Raw genomic sequence first — 21,230 nt, forward strand, 5'->3', positions numbered from 1 at the left:
TCACTGGTCCGTGGACTCATAGCAATCCACCTGTGTGCGACTCCTCCAATTTAACCCCTTTCTCCTTTTTCCCCCCCTCACTGTCTTTTATCTCATCACCTTGACTTGATGTGTCCTTCATCTCCCCTGACTGCGCTCCCCTTTTTTTCCACCATTTTTTAATCGCCTGTCAAATGATCTCTGAGACCAGTTTGATCCCAACTTGCTCTTTTTCACTCCCATCAACCTGTCAATTTCTTTTCATCTTACTGTCCCCTTTTACAATGCATATTTACCCTGCTGCATTTTTCACTTTCCTGTCTTCAACGCTGCTTTTTTTTCATGTAGAACTGAGAAGAAATCCCAGTTATTTATCAAAGTCTATTGCTTATCCACTACAGGGTTTCAGTTTCAACCTCCCTAAGCCAATTTATCCAGCTGCAGAAGTTATAAACTGTCAGCCCTGTAGTTTCTCCCATCTGGATGGGCCTGATAAACCTCAGAAGGAAGGTAACTAGGTGAAAGAAATGCCCAAAATATCTCATCTAAAAAGGGGTCGAGTGGATTCTCACTGCTCCAATAATTCCTATTGCTTGTTTCTGTTCAGGTAATGTGATTGTACTGTAAATGTAGATTTAGGTGGTAGATTTTCTAGGGGGAACCATGACCTCCGTTTCCAAAATACCTTCATTAAAACCTAACAGTTCTGTGATCATTTTCCTCATCATATTTCCCACTGTTTTTGTATCATGACTATATTACATCGCTTCTTTTAAATGTCACAGCCCTCTTCTTCGCTGCTCACGTCTCCTGTCATTAGCACTTCCTCCTCACCTTTCAGTCAGTTGCTTACAGTCTCCTTGACTCAGCTTTCACATTGTCTTCCCTTCTGTCTATCAGTTATTATTCTCTCCACACTTGCTTCATCTCTCATTGACAATCCTGTCTCTCTCATGTCGACACTGTCTGTCACTCCCTTGGTCTCTTTACCACCACTCTGTCTCTTTACTGCGGTTCCAACCACAAAGGCACACACCTGTACCCCACACACACACACACACACACACACACACACTGTATCCACGCTTCCTCATTCATATTCCACCTGTGTCAGTCTCCTTGGAGTTGTCTGAGGGAATCAAATCCTCCTTCAAATTCATCTTTTATTCCTCCCCCCCCCCTCTCTGACTCAAGGTCTTTTTTGTATTCATGACTTTGTTGTGTTTTGGGGAGTTAGTGAGTGTAATAGTTAGGGTAAATTTGTTGTTGCACGCCCTAAGGAGGGAGATGCTGTCACATTCAGTGTATGAAAGAAGACTCCCGCATGATGTTTCCACGTTCTGACACCAAAGTAGAGTATTTATCCAAAGACATTTTACAGAGATGTCATGGGTGATGACAGACAGATCCAAGCAGAAATGTTTTCTTTTCATTTTGCCATACATACTGCCTCACACCCTGATGTCGGTTGCTTCCCAGGACTCCAGTGCTGAGTGTGAACCAAACAAGTGTTGACCTCAAGGCGCTGCACTTCTGTTGTCTAAGGTCAAGCTGGGAAACTATTTAGCTATGACGCAGTAAAACGCATCCTCAGCCATCGTCGAGCCTGACAGCCTTATTTTTGACTTCACACAGACAAAGATATGACATGAAATGAGAGTCATTTCAAAGAATAAGAATAGTTTGTTGCATGTCCTTTTGATCAGTGGATTCAAAGATGAGTCCGAGGCTGCTCGTGTTTGTCTGACAAAGGCAGGTCAGTGGAGAGGCTCTCGGAACATCAGGGCTTCGTGAACGGTTTTTAGCTCATGACGTCACGCTGGAAACCCTGTTATAGCATATCATTATTTTTAATTAACGGGGATTTACGGAGATTTTAAGAGGATTTCCTGAAGAATTAATTGGGTCTATTTCGGTACATTTCAAAGTATTGTTTCTCTGCATGAGCTGTCGTCCTCTTCGCCTGCTGACTCCACCGGCCGTGGCTAGAAAGCTGCCTCATTGTCCTTTGTTGGCCGTGTGAAACAGTGACAGGGGATTGTTTTCTGTTGCTTGCTGTTGTTTCCACCCACCCGTCTGCTTGGTTTGTATTCTGTCGAAGACCTTTTTCATTTCATTCAAGCTTCTTTCGTGGACCTCTATTAGACTGAATTACACCATTATAAGTGTCCCACTTTTTCATGGAAACCTCCACAGCCAATATTCCTTGGTCATAGTTGGTTCAACACCCACAAACATTGAGCCCAGCAGAGACTATCTCTCTGTAAAGCTCAACTGCTTTTGCCTTGTGACTGCACTGACGTCCTTCACCCACTGATATTTCAGCAGAAAACCCTCCAGGAAAAGTGTGAAATCAACTGTTGGGTGTGAAATACACAGCGAAAAGAGACGTTCGAGGTCAGAATCTGAGTGAACTCTGGGTCACCTCTTGTGCGGCTTATGAATTATATAATCACTTCATTTTACTGGAAGTTTTAATGACACTGTAGTTGACTTAAAAAAATATATATTCAGAACAGATTGAGAAGATTTGGACCGAAACCGAGGCTGGAATTACCCTTCAATGTTAATTAGCCGGCAGATTTTGAAGGTATTATTTGCAATTATGTATCTATCAGCTGTGTGATGCCGTTCTGAGTGAACGTGTGATGTAACTCACTGCAACAGCTCTGAAGCTATTTACCCGCCGTAATTAAGAATATGACCTCAGAGGATTGAGCGTCCATTGATGGATTGCCTGAGTCCGTGTTTAAAACCCAAGTTGTGGGTGGACATTTGCATCCGAGCAGAAACTTTGAGAGTGAAAGAAACCTTTTCAAAACAGTTTCAAACGAATCAAACTGAATGCTAAAATAGTTGCCACAAGCCCGACTGAAGGTCTGTCATGCTTTTATTATTATGGGATTATTTATATATATATATATATATATATATATATATATTATTATTATTTCCTTCCACTTTTATGCATTGTAGTGGGTTCTACTATTGATATTGGTGGGTAGTGACAATGGTCATATAGTAGGAAGGAAGGTTTAGTTGGTGATAGGGTTGGGCGATATGGACCAAAAAAGTTATCACGATAAATAATAATTATCATGATAAATCCATTTTCATTCTATTCCATGTGTTGTACACACTACAGTCTCTCTTGAAACTGTTACATGATGAAACTTATGAGTGGAGTTTGTCTCCAGCATCATTATTTGTTGTCTAAATATAATAGTTAACCAAGTGTAGAGATGAGAATGTCAATGTTTCATGTCTCTCGTAGAACCCGGTCGATTTATTTAGGGGTTAAATTGAGCCGTCTGTCTGCTGTAATAAATGTAGTCATATTCTATTCTCAAAATCATGATACAAACTGTCAGTCCTTTCTCTTGTGTGATGAAAAACCTTTTCACAATTCTCTCTCCTAAAATGGTTGTTTTGGTTTGCCTTATTGAAGATTTCACGAATATTTTGAACGCTTTAGAATTTGTTGATGGTCCCTAACTGATGCCGGGCAGCAAGCAGGCCTTCAACTGTATCCACTTATCTTCAGTGTTCTGAGTTTACAGCAATGTATGACATGTGGGAGCTTGACTGACACTTGCTTGATCCACTAGGGCTGCTGATAGAGCACAAGCAAATGTTCTTGTGAACACTTCACACATCAGTTGTTTTCTAAACATCTCTAAGATGCACATATCACTGCAGTTTGGTGCCTCTTATACAAGGTGCTCTGATGCCAAATGACATCCAAAGTGTGTTGAATGGCTCTTCAGCTGGGACCATTGTGTAAAAAGCAGAACAACCCAGCTCAAGCATTGTGTTTCAATTGTGCTCAAGTCCGAGACCGAATTCTTCCAGCAACACGTCCCTGTTGTAAGAGTGGAAAGAGGGCTGTAAGAATCAATCATGGCCTCTGAAATTAGTCAGGCGAACAGGTGTTTGTTGTCTGGTATGTAGCTGAACGATTGTACCGTCATCCATCCCTTGGCCAATCTATTTCTCACTCCGGGTCATCTCCTGGTGAGGCTGACCTTTCTCCAGGAGGAAGAGGCGCGACACAGGCAGCCAGAGCTGGAGTGATGTGTGTAAGTGGGTCAATAATAACATACGGAAATAACATTTGGAGTCTGTGTGAAGTCAAGGAGTCACTCACCTATTCTAAAAATACTGGGGCGCCGGGCCAGCTGACGTGTGCGTGTGTGTATCTGTGGCGGTGTTTGTGCTCTCTAGTGCTTGAGTGCAAAAGTGAAAGCCATTGTGGCTTTGTGTGTAAGTTGATGACAAATTGATATTTGCAGCACAGAGTCTCTATGTGGTAACCATGACAACGCCACAGTAGGCGGCAGTGACTGTCTGAATGCATTATGAAATCAGCGTGTAGGTATACATGCATGTGTGCGTGTGTTTAATGTGTGTATATTAACCAGTGAGTAGATTAAGCCGACATGCAGCTTAATAGCTGCGAATCAACAAATAAATGCAGCAATACAGCATCAGGCGTGTTTTGCCCTTCAGCTCCAAGTGGAAGATCACACGTGAACTCAAGCAGAGCAGAGAGAAAACATGTTTATAGTCAGACAAAAGCGCAGAAACTTCAGGTGTGCAAATTAAAGCACTGTTAAATCATCGATGTGGGCAGCGTTTGTTACAGTAACGGTTCATTTTTTAAGCTAATTTATAACTTACATTTTGAGATTTTTTTTTATTTTTTTTTTACAACTTTTAGGTGATAATATAACAACTATACAATGACTCTTGCCAATTCCAATGACTTGCGGATGAATAAAAAATGAAAGTCCCTTTACACTCGCAATGGTGCAACAAAAATTTGTGACCCATTTTAACGGTTTTATTGGAGATTTAAAAGCAGTGACAAGGCGGGACAACACTTGCAGGTCCATGCACTGATGCATGTAAAGCTTGTCATGATTTGTTCCTGGATTAGAACGGGTTGTCAGCATTGGATGTTAGTGGTTCTGTGCAGGTTAGATCATTAGAAGCAGTCTAGTTCTTATCTAGTAACTGCTGCTGTTCATCTTTGCTTTAAAAGAAAAAAGAAAAGTGTCCATTTTACATCGACACTCATCAGCTGCTTTATATTGGGTTCATAACACTATTTCAGATCAGCTTTTTGCTGTGTAAATGTTCGCTTTTTAAGGTGTAGCTCCACGCAGACTTTTATTTATTTAATGTTTTCACTAACAAACTCTTCCCTTACCGACACACACACACACACACGTACGTATCTATTGCTTGTGACAAATCCTCCTCTGGTCATCTGCATGGCAGCTCATCTATATTTAATTTCTTATGGATAGGTGAGCTCCTCGCCCAACGTCTGAGCGAGACACTCACTTATGTAAACCCATTTCAGCAACTTGTATCCTTGATCTCGTTCTTTCAGCCGTGCCTCGGAGTCCTTGACTGTGAGGGAGGCTTCGTGCTCCCCGGCACGGCGGCTGAAAACCGAATGACATGACATGATCGATTGCGCGTCACTCTCCCGCTCTCACCATGCTGTGTCTGCTTTGTTCATTTACGACATCTGTGTTTGACTTTTAGATTCCTTTGTTATCACCGACATTGATCAGTGCTGTACCTTGCTGGCTGTTCTCCAGGATGCAGGGCCACGTCTGGTGTTCCATCAGCCAAAAAGGCCAGACGTCACCTCATTACTCATTCACCTGCATTGGCTGCTCAAATTGATGTTGCTTTTCCTCTCCACCCGCTGACCATTCACAACCCTGGTCTGAGGGCCTCTTTTATAATTGTATAGAAATCAGAAGCATCTTTGCTTGCGTCCATTTTCAATGAAACACCTGTATATATCGCTTTACAGTATCTGGATTATAGCTTGCTAACAGACAGACACTTGCACAGTTGCATGGAACATGGTTTGCAGACAGTCTTCTTTTTCTTTCGGCTTCCCCCTTCAGGGGACGCCACAGCGGATCATCTTCCTCCATCTCACCTTCTGCTTCCTTTTCCATCTTCTCTCAAACATGTCCTCCACCACCTCCATCAATCTCCTCTTTGTCCTTCCTCTCCACCTTCTGCCTGGCAGTTCCAACCTCAACATCTTCCTACCAATGTACTGTCTCTCTCTCCTCTGTACATGTCCAAACCATCTGGGTCTCTGACTTGGTCTCCTGAACACCTGAGCACATGTGCTGCCCCTCTGATCTACTGCTTCCTGGTCCTATCCATCCTGCTCACTCCCAGAGAGAAGCTCAGCATCTTCATCTCTGCCTCCTGTCTTTTCCTCAGTGCCACTGTTTCCAAACCATACAACATTTGGACACTTTCCCTTTCATCCTTGTCGACACCCTTTTGTCACACCTGTCACTTTTCCCTAATGATTCCATCCTGCCTGCACCCGCTTCTTCACCTCTTTCCCACACTCTCCATGGCCCTGGACAGTTAAGTACTTCAAACCTCCCACCTTCTTTATCTCTACATCCTGTAACTTCACCTGTCCACTTGGCTCCCTCTCATTCACACACATGTATTCCATCTTACCGCGGCTAACCTTCATTCCTCTCCTCTCTAAGGCAAACCTCCACCTCTCTAGCTGATCTTCCTCTTGCTCCCTGCTCTCACCACTGATCACCATGTCATCTGCAAACATCATGGTCCAAGGGCCTTCTTGTCTAACCTCATCTGTCAACCTGTCCATCACCATGGCAAACAAGAAGGAGCTCAGAGCTGCAGAGCTGAGCCTCGGTGCAGTCCCACCTCCACCTTGTAAACACGTGAACAGCCTTTCGTCACAAAGCCACACCTCTTTATTCGCCAGTCATAGCACCATTCCCAGGCATGGATCAGCTGGATTCAAGCTATGTCATGTAGAAGAAGTTAGTATGTCCACACTGACTGCCTCTGAACAAGATGAGAGAGTAGGAGTCCATCTCAGCCTTCACTGATCTCTTAATGACTATTTCCGCTGATATTGACGTCTCTTAATGCCTTTATTGAGTCCTTCAACTTTCCTCCTCCTTTCCCCCTCTTTAAAACTTTTAAGGGCTTGAGGGCAGTATACAGAAGCAGGTGGAACAGAGTTTGAATTCAGCAGCTTGTTCCGATCACATTTCTGGGAATAAAGCGTCTGCTAATTTGGCTACTTTAGGGAGGATAATGAATGTCATTTTTCAATGCAATGTTTGACCTGCTTATGCAGCAAAGTATCAAAAAAATGTTTTCAAGGTCGACCAAAATCTCTTCCCAATTGTCAGTTGTTCCTTTCGATATAATTTGGACAATAATCCTAGCACTTAGTCGGGAAATGATCTCAACTGTGAGATTAAAATGAGCTTCTTTATTACTAATCCACTTGAATTAAAATGGGTCAGAATGATCCAGCATGACATTCCTGGACCTCCAATTAATATGTAAATACATCCGTCACTTTCATGCATGTTAATGATGAGCATGTTTTCCATTTTTTCATCTGCGGCGGGCGGCCTGATGTGAGCTCCATCTGATCCCACCCGGATCCTCCATCTGGAAATAATGTGGCTGCTCATTTCCAAATGCAAAATATCAAACGGGCTCGACAAATATAATCTTGCCTTTTGAATTACAATGTGCAACCCAGCTGACACTGACCTTTCCTCAAAGTGATAGTGTGCAATGATCAACCGAAGATTAGGAAATCATAACCGAGACCTCGGTCGTGATTCCTGGAACATTTCCAGTTGCCAACAATTGAGAATGTTTCAATGAGAACCTTTTTTTTAATGATGGACTGAGGATGTTTCTGAGGAGAGTGGACTGAAATAGAAAGAACGTGGGTGTAATTGAGCTGTATTTTTATAGCAATATTGTCATCGGTTAATGTGGGATTTTAGACATAAATCTATATGGCTTCAGAATGTTTTTTAGTTGATAATGGCCTTATGTTGGAACTTGAATCTGTAACGCACTGCAACAGTTGAAGTTCTGTTTGATGCTGATGCAACATTCAACTATGGACACTCGGGCTGGTCAATAAATCCACACCCGCCTCCCCAACTTCTCTCATTCTGTCCCCAAAACGTTGCACCACGCCTCGTCCGGACGGCACAGTAAGCCGAGAGCTTGAGCCTCTGTTTACATTACACAGCATGTTCTCTCATGATCTTTCTTACAAGATCAGAACCACAGAAAAATCTATGCATCCCAGTCAAGTGCCGGCTCAACAAATATTTTCTCGCCTCCACTAAACCCAGACCTTTCTAGAGAGAAACATCTAACCTACATGATGAAGGTTAAATATAACTGTTAAATTATTGTTTACATTTTACACATTGTTTTATTGTAGATCATTGTTCAATACCGTTTGAAACTTCAATGACTGCAAAACATAAAATTGTTAAATAATTGAGATTATGATATGAATCCAAATTGTTCAACCAGCCCTAATAGACACACAAGATTGTTTGTTTGTAGCATTTGAGGTGTTTTCTTTGACAGGTCTTAAAAGAACTCAGAGATCAGCAGGGCCAGTGAATTGCCACAGTGGTGATGAAAGTCGAGCTGAGCCAGAAGGCAAAGCCCTTCTCTATCTGATTTGGTTTTGTTCCCGCTCACCGGCGGTCAGAACTCTAGGTCATGGCCAAAAGAATAAGATCAAGGGCGTAAGCGACTGATAAGGATGTGTGCAATCTTTTAATCCTGGGTTTTATTGGTGTGTGTCTCAGGTGTGCGAGAGTCTCGGGCGTATAGGTGGCGGAGAATTGGACAGGAATTGGGTGGACAGTGAGAGAATGCGAACGCGAACAAGAGAGCGAAAGAGCGGGGGAGTGAATCATTCCCTGGACAGACCACCTCGACAGCGTGATATCAGATGCATTATTTGATGATTGGATCGCTGGCTACAAAAGCTGATAGATCTCCGCCTGAAATTGATTTCTGTCTCGATGTGACACACACACGCACACACACACACACACACACACTGCCACAAACACGTCTGTGAGACAGACAGCCTGGAGAAACTAATTACCAGTTCACAGAGTGACTGAGAAAGCTCAACCTCAATGAAAACACCTGAAGGACTGGCAACGAGAGACAAAATAAATTGCGAAATTAATGTTCCATTATCGTGCTGAGAGTGTGTGTGGGGTGGTATTTTCGCAGAGACTGATGATTTGATCGCCTGCGGGGTCACTTTTGCTCTTTTTCAGGGGCAATGAAAGTTGCGCGGAATATTGGAAAACAAACACCCAGATGGAAAGGGCTAAGAACTGTTTAATTTTGAATTATTGTTTACCATATAAAAATGCGACAAGCAAATAGGTTCCTTCCGTCGCCGGCTCACCCTGGTATTAATTTGATTTGTTATGAATCGTATTGTTGTGGAAAAGCCTTCTGCATATTTCCATTGTCCGCCGTGTCTTTGTTGCCGGCTTGCTCGTGAGGGGGCGGTGGGTTTTAATATCAGGGTTTGTTTATGTCGCTTTCACACAACACGCTGTCTCCAATCTGAAATAGGAGTCAAAGTGCAGCCTGCTATCAGGACAAAGCACTCCAGACATCAATCATCATTTCATATCGCCTCTTTTTACAGATGAACTGCTGCTCCGCGGTCACCTGAAGTGATGGAAGAGGCTGGTCTTGCCCAGAGGTGAGTGGTCACACACCGTGTGAGGAAAACTATTCATGTTTGGTAGATCCCTCTTGAAACCACGTCGCGACACAACAAGGACTCAACTGATCTGATAGTGCTTGACACTATCTTGTGGTCCTTTATTTACTATCTTGTATTAACATGATATGAACCAATTTAAAGTACATTTTATCGTTTAAAGTGTATAAAATTTTGGCCAAGCAACGCAGTGTGTGTTGCTGTATTGCTACTTTAGTAATACGATTCCTGTTCTCTACAGATAAATGGGAAAAAAAAAAAAAACTTTCCAGAGACTGAACGAATTGATATTATTTTCCAGTCCCCAACTTGACGTTGTTGTTGTCACGGCGGCTTGTGTCAGAGTCCCGGGTCATGGTGCGCGCAGCCATCAGGTACAAACCAATCTTGGAATCAATCATGTTTCATAAGGAAACTTCTTGAGGTTGAATCCCTGCTGCCGGGTCACTTGGAGTATAATGACAGAGGTCACCTTGTCTTGTTCAAAGTGAACGCCGCACATACCCGCACGCCCTGGGTTGAAAACAGGGCTGTCAGTCAACAAGAATTGCTTCAATAACTTGAGACTGATATTGCTCCACTTTAAAATGAAATTTATTTAATTTTTCCTCGACAAATCTGGGTAGATTTTAATGTATGAGCAGGTGAGACCCAGGCGTCTCACCTCGTGAGGATAGGTGAACTGAACACATGTATACGACACATACCTGAGTGAAACCCCCTGCATACGTCATTCTACCAGGCTGCTGTGGATTTCAGGATGTAGATGTCGGTGACGGCAGGTGTAGTAACTTACGGTTGTGGCGTAGCAAGGTGATTGTGGAGAAGTTAAGGGTGGTGGTGTGTGTGATAGGTTTGGGTGTGGGGGGGTACATCTGTCAGAACTCTTCTGTCACACTCTGTAATGATCAAAGCTCACCCTGGGACCCCCTACCGTACACACTCTCGCAACCAGCCAACTGGACAGGAATTGCTCAGCCATGCAGCCCACTCTCCACACGGCTCACACAGGATCTCAAACCCTGGCGCACACACGCATGCTCCTATATTTCCACTCTTTCATCTCAACACTGTCTTATTTTCTACTTAATTATATTAGGCACAGGGAACTCAGCAACTTTTCCTCTTGTACTTGTTTTTTTACTTAGGTAGCTGCTTGTTTTGTTTCCTCTCTGCAGGCCTCCCTGACTGACTTTTTTTTTTTTTGCTTGTCATGCTGTTTTGCTCTTTTATTATTTCCTTACCGCATTGTTTGTTTGTAACACTGTTTAAGGCTCCTGCTAGTCTTAAATTATCTTGTTGTTGTTGTGAGAGATAGAGATACAGGAGAGAAACAGTTTTTACTGTCCATCAGTTCAGTCGATTTATTGCAAGCTGATGTACGTCACGCTTGAACCAGGACATATAAATGTCTCATTTCTAATTGAAATACAAAAATATTTGTATTTTTGTATTTCAAATTCGAAATAAATTGACAAAAAAAACCCAATATATTCAAGTAAACGTGATGTGACTGTATGTACAGTGATGTAAATAAGTGCATGTGTTGTTGCTGTCTGGTACACAACATAGGATGTTTGTGGTGGCCATTTAATTCTCTATTGATGAAGCTGGTGCTTAAGTCATTCAAAGACTTGTTTTGTGCAAAAAGCCATTCTGTGCGAAGCCTGGAGATTCAGCTCCAAACAGCATGGAAGTGTCAGTTATTAGGGGGAGATGAGGTATGATGTTGATGAGCAGTAATGACTGCACATTATCAGTGCTGTGACAAAAAAAAAGGACTGAGCCAGAAGCTAAACTCTATTTTCAGAAGCAATTTTTATTCTTCTTCTCACCAATAGCCAGTGCAAAATTTAGCAGGCGGGTTGATCAGTCACGGCCCAGTGAGTCTGAGCCGGAAACCTGTGACACCAGAGTGCAGGTGACCACTCCGCTCGCCCAGAGATGTCAGAAATGTGCAAAGCAGCTGTTTCATGAGCTGCCAGATGAAGCCTCATGTAGAGACACCAGATGTGGGTTGCCATGGTTACGTCTGATTGTGAGCGTTGTTTGATATAATGCCAAATTAATTCAAGCGTCGCCTGCTCCAGTGAGCAACACTGAGTTTTGCATTTTAACTGCCGCTGCTCCTAACTACTGCATAAAGAGTGTTTTAACAGCCCAAGTCCTGAGATGTAAGTTCACTTTCTCCTGCCTCATTATTCAGCTTTGTCTCCAACTTTAACACTTGACCAACCGACACTCAAGCGTCACAAAGTTTTCATTCCTCCTCAGTTGCCGACGTTTGTTGCACTCAACTAATACTCTCGGTGATCTCGGTCTTACATGACTTTCATTTTTAAAAAAAAACATCCGCTGAGTTGCGCGACAACCTGCGGTTCAGCCAGACAAGACATGGAGCAGAGACGCGACAGCCCAGCAGGGGTCTGTAACCTGACGTAGACACATGCACACGCACACTCACATGCGTAATGAGACCCAAACCAACGGGAAGTTTCATTTGTTTTCTCGACTTGCTGCTGCCGCCGCTGGAGTTGATGAAGTGTGCTCATTCTGACTGTCCACACCAGCAGCAGTTCCACATCATGACACACAAGTCAGTCCTCACTTTATATTGAATTGTGACACACGTTCAGTTCATATTAGATCAGATATGAAACCCAACAAGTGACAAGAATGAACCAAAGTTGTAAAAATAGTATGTCTGGGAAGATGGGCTGCTGCTCCAGCAACCTGACTCGCTGAGATAAGCCGATCGCTGGATGGATCCGCACTCACTCACGACAGCAGCAGACAAACCTTATAATGACAATGACAGACCGCTAACTTAGCGTCGTTCGGTGCAGTGACACTGGCTTGTTACAGCGGCAGAGTTGAAATTTACGGAACAAGGCGGCGGCCTTGAGACTATATTTTTGTCTGGAGGATGAAAGTTTGACTCCCATATAGATATCGTTTTTTTTTTTCATTTGTCTCCCTCACGAAACCAATATCACGATAAGCCATGAATCATCTGAAAGGGAGCCGTTTTAAAGCTTGCTGTGTCATATTCATTTATTTTGTGTGCATCAGTCTGCCTGCAGGCGCTGCCAACCCACCTGAAGGAATCTCATTAGTGGTGACTTCAGCTTGAACTTGTCTGATGTCTGCATGTCGTATTATTTCGCCGGCTAATTTGACTTTTCATATCCTTCATGAAGACACGGTTTCCCCATACTGCCAGGATAAACCGCTGCATGTGCAGGTAATTTCCCTAAACCCTAAATCCAGAATGGATCACTAACCTGGTTAGAGCACTATAGCTGGCCGGGGCTGACACTGCAAGGCATCAGGAACAAAGCAGCGACACACAACCCGAAAGACAGATAGGATAAAAGAGCAAGAGTGAATCCTAGAGAGGACGATTAAAGAAAGAAAAAGCCTGCTAGTCATCGGCTCTGTGGAGCTGAAATCCCCTCTCTCAGCGCTCTGGCTGGTGAACAGGCTCCAAGCCACAATGGCCAACAGATTTCCCTGGATTTGGAGCATAAAGGGTGGGCAGTCGTCCACTCAATAACCCTGAAAACCCCACCGGCTCCCGACCACAGGGTCCTCTGTCCCAGCTGACTGTGTGTGTCTGTTGACTGTATCTGTAAGACTTCAGCTGCTGTTTTTCTTCAGACAGTCCAGTCAAGCTTTGCTTACCGTTGGCTATTTGATTAAATATTTATATTATTGCGGAATATTTACCTAAAAAATAACAATAACAGTTTGCTCTCCAGACAACAGGGAACCTTTGTAAGTGCAGGAGTTCCTGGTCCACTGACCACACTGATGCACAAGACAGGTGGCAGCTCGGATGAGAACAACAACAACAAACATGGAGGAATCCCTGAACAAAAGCAAACAAAAGCATCTGTTTGCTTTTGTTCAGGGATGTTTTTTCACTACACAGTGGCCAGGGTTTCCACTACTCCGAATGCATTTGAAATTCTTAAAAAATTGAAATTCTGATACAAATATTTTCAAGACATTAAAAGAGCTTGAGTTTAAATAAGGTGACATAAAACCTTGAATATAGCCACCATCCTGATTTACTGTCAAACTGATGCAAAACAAACAATATTTTGTTGTTTAAATGCATGTGTGGGTCCATCATTTGTTTCAGTAATATACCAAATTCACTCAAATTGAAAAATGTGGCTTCTTGTGGCAAATATTCTTATACCATTAAACTGCGATTTATTGAGATGAATTAATCACAAATTCTCGAATTAACTTTTTTTTTTATCGAATCCCACCTCGAGTAAAAATGAATATATTCATCTAAGGTTTGGTTTCATGATCTGAGCCTAAGGGCGCCCCTTAAATTTCAGTGCATCCCTCTTGCTCCCCTGCACAGAAATATTGTTTGTTTCCTTCGAGGGATTTTGTCTCTATTTGAGTGCAGTATTTTGCCATGTGACTGGGCGTCTGTCACAGCATGTGTCGTGGTTGTGCATAACCAGCTAACCAGATGTGGAAGTTATCCTTCAGTTCTGCTAGCAAAACACACACATTCACACAGGCATCACTGCAACAATTCAAGTCTTTTGACCCATTTCCTGTGCTCATCCTTAGTTTGAGAGAGTGTGGGCTGAAGTTTATTGCAGCCAGGTGTTGGACGCACTTGCGTTGGACACTCTCATTCTTCTGGTCTCACACAATTAAACAGTGAAACCGTTGAGCTCAATTAATGACTAATGCTTAATGTCTCAGGGACAGTAATGGTGCGGCGGTGGAAGCAGGTGGCTAAGTGAAGCCTCAGCTCAGCCAAGTCGCTCCTACCCACTGCTTGTGTGTGTGTGTGGAAGAATGACTTTAATCACCCAGATTGTGCCTCTTGTAATATTGCCACCACTGTCGTCGTAATTGCAGCAGCATTTGGCTCGCGCAAGTGTGATGAGCAGCCAGGCAGAGGCTGCCACCATTTGCCCCTTCAGAGATGGACATCTGAAGGTCTTCCACATCAAATATCCAGGAGGTGATTATTGCAGGGAGGCAGACCTCCCTCCAACTCCCACCAAGCCATGAAGTCAGGAGGAATAATTCATGATCGAAACCGGATTGGAGTAGCCAGAAAGATTTTCCAGAGGTGAATAAATGAGCGGGCAAAGGATGATGTCATAAATCAGATTTTTGCAGTGGAGCTGTTCATTTTTTTTTTTTTGCACGTGGTGCACACAGCAGTTCAGAAATGATGACATGACAGACACATCCGGCCGGCGGGAGATTAAAGTATGAGACCTGGTATCAGAAAGAGTTTCACTTGGGAAGCTTTGAGGTCCCTTTAGGACAGGGGTGTGTTTCTTTGGATAGACTGTTTGTTTGATGTCTAGCTGGTGAGGAGAGCCTATTGTTGATGGCTGAACTAAATGAACACAGGGTTGTTGTTGAGGTTCTGTCCTTGTCACCCAGGTGGAGACACACTGTCGCGCTGGGAGGGAACCCTGGGATCCAGCGCTTGCATCTGGAAGGATTTAAGCTTCTAACTAGCATGGGAATCGAGTAGAATATTTCTGGAGGGATTGGCTCCGGGGGTGTCCGCTCGACTTGGATCAGTCTGCTGCCGTGACCAGGATAAGTAAAGGACAATGGACTGAGAGAATAGCTCCCATGGTGCCTAATCTTCTTACCTATGAGGGGTTTATTTTGTTGCGCAAACACAAATGTGAAGTGTCCCTTGTCATTTGGGCTGCTGACTGTTGCTTGTGGTCTCACGAGGGGCTTGGTCTTCTCAAGTGAGCAAACTGAGATTCCCGTTCTTTAACTTGGGCTCGTGCAGGTGGGCAATATAGATCGCAATGCTCCTGTTGATCTGGACAGCATCAAGAATAGTGGAGAAATATTCATCCTCTGATGGAGTGTTAAGTTGCATGATGCTTTGGTTTTAAAGGTATGATTCAAATCAGGCTCTTTTATTTTAGATAAACTGTGTTCAATACCAACTACATAATGGCTGTTTCACAATAAGAATTTCATGACGGTGAGAGCTAGAAGAATGTTCACAACTGTTTGCTGCTCCTCCGTCAATATTTTATTCCCAGCATGTTGCAACATTCAATCAATCCGGAGTTGAAAGCTGTATCCTGAGTTACCAAACTGTTTGTCGTCAAAAAGCGAGACTGTTAATAGTCTGTTTTTTACGATCAATTCCAACTCGCTGGATTTAAAGCTCCTCTTTTCAAGGCTCTAAAAGGGGGAATGAGAAATTTCCCATCTTCGACAACCGAACCTGCGTCTCATCTTCCCCACAAAGGCGAAATCTGCCCTCTTGTAAACGTGTCCACTGACTCACGATAGACTGCCTTCAAAGCAGCCCCGCTATTCCAAATAGTTTCTGGGCAAATGACCAAAGCCAGGAAAGAAAGAAGCGTTAATTCCCATGGCATATTTATTGATCATCACACTGCCTTTTGATATGTGCTGGTAGAAGCGGTGCGCACGCTGAATATCAATGAGGTCCCACTGACAGGCTGATAGAATGGGAATATCATCGAGGGCCTATTCATATTTCATGTTTTTCTATTGCGGCCTATTCTTTTCTGTAGTGTTCAATTCTGCCTCGTACTTTTCATTTCTGTTCTCTTTCTTGCCTATTTCAGTCTGTTCCCTCCTCAGGTCGACTAACAACAGCGCTCTCCAAAATAATATTTTCGCTGTAGTCAGTGGGTGGGTACAATGGCTCTTTATTCCAAGCCGGTAATTGAATTTATTCTATTTGTTGGCCCTTGGGATAGTACTTGAAGTTAACTGTATGTAATAAAGAATTCAATTGTGGAAATTCTACGTGTATATATTTATCCTTTTTTTCAGGTTGGTGTCCGAGAGTATTCATTCGCACTAATAGATTATTTTTTTCCAGAATATATCCTGAATTAAATGTTATTTTTATGAGTTATATTGTTTGTTTTTAAGTATGAATTTTTGGTGAACCTTATTTCTGTAGCGATCTAATGCTTTTTTTTTAACATTCTGTCAATATATTCTGCTGGATATTTTTTTGATCAAAAACAATGTTTCTTATGACCTTCACACATTGAAATGTGCTTTTAATATTTCATTTATTCTTTTTCTTTTTTTTCATTTTTATCATTTTTGCTCCAGCAATATTTCAACTGAAAACTGAGAAGCCATTTTTTAATGCAATATTGCACTGCATTTGTGACTCAGATTTGGTTTTTTATTGTATATATATATATATATATATATATATAATAGTTTAATGATAATTGCACTTTTGTTATTCATTGTTCAAGGCCAGAGCAGGAAGAAAATGTGTTCGAGGGTGGAACTGTGCTAAAGATAAGTTGTGTAATAGAGGAGTATTTGATGCCAAAGTTTTTATTTTTTATTCTACTTCTTGGTGGCGATAAAGTACTCTGCAAGTGGCGAGACAGTCAGCTCCAGGTCTAACTTCAGCAGTGTCTGGGGGCGAAGATTTGTAGAGCAGCTAACTGGTTTCCCTTGCGTTTATAAATAGTTGTTGTGTCCTGCTTGTTCAAATGGCTTTTGTCCCCATTTGAGTGTGGCTGTTCGAGTAGAGAAATGGCTTATGGTGCGGTTGGTACCCTTCTCACCCTGGTCATGGACCGTTTGTTCCTCTTCCCTCTGGCAGGAGGCTACGGTCCATCCGGACCAGAACCTCCCGTGACAAGAACAGCTTCTTCCCCTCAGCCGTCAGACTGTCGTGAATTTTCTTTTCTTTTCTTTTTTGTCAGCACTTTATTCCAAAACACTTTCCTTGTTGGTGGGATCCCGACTGACCATGGCAATAAATTTGATTCTGATTCTGATTCAATGGCTAGGTTTTCAGTCAAGTATATTGAGGCCCAGGTTCTGAAGATACAGATGTAGATGGTCAGGAAATAGAGTGGAGAATCCACAACAAGGAAATAAATGTTTAGCTGATAACCACTTTCCAGCAGTCTAGTGGAGAAGCAAAGGTCCAACCATGAGCCTTATCACGCGTCCCTTCAATGTCTCCAGCGGCTGTCGAAGAAGCACCTTTCTCTGTGATGCTCTCTGTCATGCCTTGAAACAGTTTGTGGCGTTTCACTGTATAAATCAAAAAGCTTTATTACCTGCAGTTTTCATTTGTGACTCCAGTGCTCCTGATTTCTGCATCAAAAGGAGTGGTGCAGCCTATCATCACGCCTGAGTACCACTTTGTGAGAACAGACTACTTGAGTTGCTGAGAATTGCAAATCCCTGTTCCAGATTGACTTCTAAGTGTTTGATCACAGCTGTAAAACCTCAGTTATGATTCACCACGGTCTGATGCCTCATCTTCGCATTCTCATTCAGAGCTGTTCTGCACACATTATAGGAGACACACGGAGAAATAGGCTCTTAACCCTACAGCACCTCACTTCATGTTGCCGTGATTGATGGAATTTTCATCTACATTCTGTGGAAATCGCTGGAAAGTCGAGACTTCAAAGGGGGTAAATAATGAGAAAGTTTTGCAACACTATTTTCTTTTTTGGGTTTGTAGTGGGGCGCTGATAAACTGGACAGATTGTCATGAAATGCTCCGCACATTCTCTACTCTCCCAAAAGAATGATGTTATCTGGCTTTGATGATCCCTCAATCTGTCCACAAGCTAATATGAGTTCTTTTTATCCACAGATTCCATGAAATATGTCTCTTTGAGGCAAGCGACAAAAAGAGCATTCTGTTATCTACAGTAGAGTCTGATCAAATAATGTGGCGTAGCGCATTTATGGAGGGAAAGTCGCTTCAATTTTTGGTATTATTTGGGGATTTCTTTTCTCTTTTGTGCGCAGTAGCAGCCTAAATATTTGAGACAACATGTTCATGAATTGTTAGTATATGAAGTGCATCATATTTTCAGGCAATATTAAATATTATGTACAACATTTTGGGCATTTTTTTACTGAGGTTGCAAGCTCTTACAAGTTATGGCACGCTCTGTCGTAACTAAATCTTCTTCCCAATAAAACACCTTAATAAAACCAGCGCTGTAAATTACGTGGTGATAATAATAATAAACTAAAGTGAGTGATCTTTGAAGACTGCATTGCGGTGATGACTTGAGTTCCCTCAGCGCCGCGGTGCGTGTGGCAGCTGATAAGACAGATAAATGTGATGGATGTGAGAGGACAAGTCAGTGCTGGGGAGAGGCTCATTGGAAGCAATAGAGGCGGGACCTTCTCTCCGGAGGAAGTCACCATCGAGAAAGCCCTTCAAGGAGCCAACGTGATTGACAGGCGAGATCGGGATGAAGCATTTCCAGTGAAAAACGTTGTTGAGAGCATGTTTTCCTCATCAATCGGCGCTCATGGTTTCGCGTTTGATTTCTTCCGCCAGGATTTAATTAGTACACAGGATGATACGAAGTGACTGACAGCTCTGCTCGGCATACTTGGTGTCGTCATGGCTACGCCGTGACTTGGGGAGACGTCAATAGTAGTTGTAACCCAAAGTCTGCTTCTGTATGTCTCCTGCAGTGAACCACCTCGTGGTTGTCATGGTAACTGTCAATCTTCGGGGGTAGTTTCAATGTGTTAACTAGCTGTAGCTGCTTCTCTTTCTGTGTTGACACCCTCCTCTCATGTTTACCTACCTGAATCTGCTGCTTTTGTTGCATAGGTGAAGTCCTTTTTCCTTCTTGGGTCATTATCTTGTTTTTTGTTTTTTTTTAATTACCCCCATTAGAAACATCCTTTTTTTTCTCTTTTTTTCCTTCAGCCTGCTAATAAACCAGCCATCATCTCTGTGTCATAAATAGCACTTCAGTTCTGTTGTGATAATTTGATAGTCGCCAGCAACGTTTCATTAAAGACAGGAAGCGCACGGAAGTGAGTTATGAGCTGACAACCTCAAGTCAAATGACATTTTTATTAACTGGAGGTCTGAAGTGGAAAGTTTGATTTAAACAAACACCTGGGGACTTTATACTTCTTTCATGTGGTTAAGTGTAAAATGAATAAGTCACTCACATGCGTACATGAAATTGAGTTCGAACTTCCTGGGTGTCTTCCATGGCACCAATGAGGTTGCATTCAATGTCATTGGGTGAAATTGGACATTTGAAATGTCATCACAGAACATACAGCGTGGCATTATTTACTTCTTTTATATGGTGTTTGATGGCAAGTTGCATCTTAAATAGCACATAGATTGGAGCAGTATGTTGTATCTGCGCTTTTTCTCCGACAAGCACGTGACTAATCCTCATATTCATGTGTTTTTACAACCTCACAATGTCCGTGTTGCCTGTCAACATCACACCTCAAACCGCTAGTCTTGATTCGGCGCCGCCCACAGAGCAAGGACACGCCCCCAGCGCCATTTCTGTGGCATCAGTTTTGAACTCGTAAAAAAAAGATTCGTAATCCAAAAAAAAAGTGTCAAATATGAAAAAAACTGAATTTGTAAATACAATTTGAAACTGAAAAAACCTTCTTTATATCACCAACTATTAATTCTCACTTTTTAAAATACTATGTAAAACTTTTTTTTTTTCAAATTCAATTTTGTTCTTTGTATTCAAATTATTTTTTTGTTTTCAAATCTCGATGGCAGAGATATCTCTCCATACAAGGTTCCTTACCAGATGAAGGGTCAGGCAGGTCAACATGATGGCATTTAGTGAAAGTTTCCTTGGGTAACTGTAGGAGGACAAAGTCAAGAATAAGCTGTTGCCTCCATGTTTCAGCTACACGCACATTTCTGCCCTTTAATTCTCTAACTATTGCAGTTCAGATGGCAAGTGTTCAACCAGTTTCCATCACACTGTCATGCGTCCATACAACCTGTTGTTTTACTTCTCATGGCCACCAGCCCCTCATTTCTCTCCCTCCTCTCACCTTCGCTTCCCTCCCACCTTTCCTTTCCTCGACTTCCATCCACATCCCTCATTCTCTCCCCCTCTTGTCCACTGCGAACCTCCCTTATCTTCCTCCTCCTCTTATGCCCGGCATGACGTGGGTCCAGATCAAGGAACTATGTTGCCGGGAGTAACAAGGATTGAGAGCGACCCGCTGGAATGCAACTCCAGCAGAGCCCCTGAGAACAGGAGGAGAGGGCAGAGGAGGCGGAGGAAGGGGAGGTCGAGCAGAGCAAGTATTTCCACTTTATCCCTCTCAAGTGTTTCTCTCTAACCCCCGTTTCTTATTGCATTTCTCCTCCTCTCCATTTGTTTTCACCTTCACTCTCATCTCTGTCGGTGGACATCCCTGGGCCTGTCCTCCACAGCTCCTCTGAGCTGTCTTCACTCATTCTGTCAACCCCTCTTCACTTCTCTGCTACTCAGCTGTCGATCTGTTCGTCTTGTGCTTTATTGTCTATGTCGTTTCTCTCTATTGCCTGGGTTTATTTCCTAAGCTTATTGGTTATATGTCTCACTGTCCATCCAGGCTTCTGTAGGTGCCAGTGAAGAGACATGGAGGACATGGAGTCACACACACACACACACACAAACACACAGCTCCTCTCTGTACCTCATCAGCAGAATGAAAGTGCTTTCTAGCGGTATTTGAATGACACAGAAAAGAACCCCATTCAGCCCCGCTTTTATTAACACCGGGCATCACTGAGGCGACATAAGCCTCCCTTCCTCACGTCCCCTCTGTCCCCACACTCACA

The 21,230-nt window shown here is 42.8% G+C and overlaps 1 protein-coding gene across 1 annotated transcript in view; it reads left to right on the plus strand.

Moving 5' to 3' along the window:
- The window catches only part of xpc (xeroderma pigmentosum, complementation group C), a 47,368-nt gene that overhangs the window by 17,443 nt on the left and 8,695 nt on the right, over window positions 1-21,230 (plus strand). Inside the window, exon 4 of the mRNA XM_053849558.1 lies at window positions 9,521-9,577. The gene's annotated coding sequence lies outside the window, so the exon portion shown is untranslated. The remainder of the gene's footprint in view (window positions 1-9,520; window positions 9,578-21,230) is intronic.

This window comes from Synchiropus splendidus, chromosome 18 (assembly GCF_027744825.2).
Source record: "Synchiropus splendidus isolate RoL2022-P1 chromosome 18, RoL_Sspl_1.0, whole genome shotgun sequence".
Lineage (NCBI taxonomy): Eukaryota > Metazoa > Chordata > Actinopteri > Syngnathiformes > Callionymidae > Synchiropus > Synchiropus splendidus.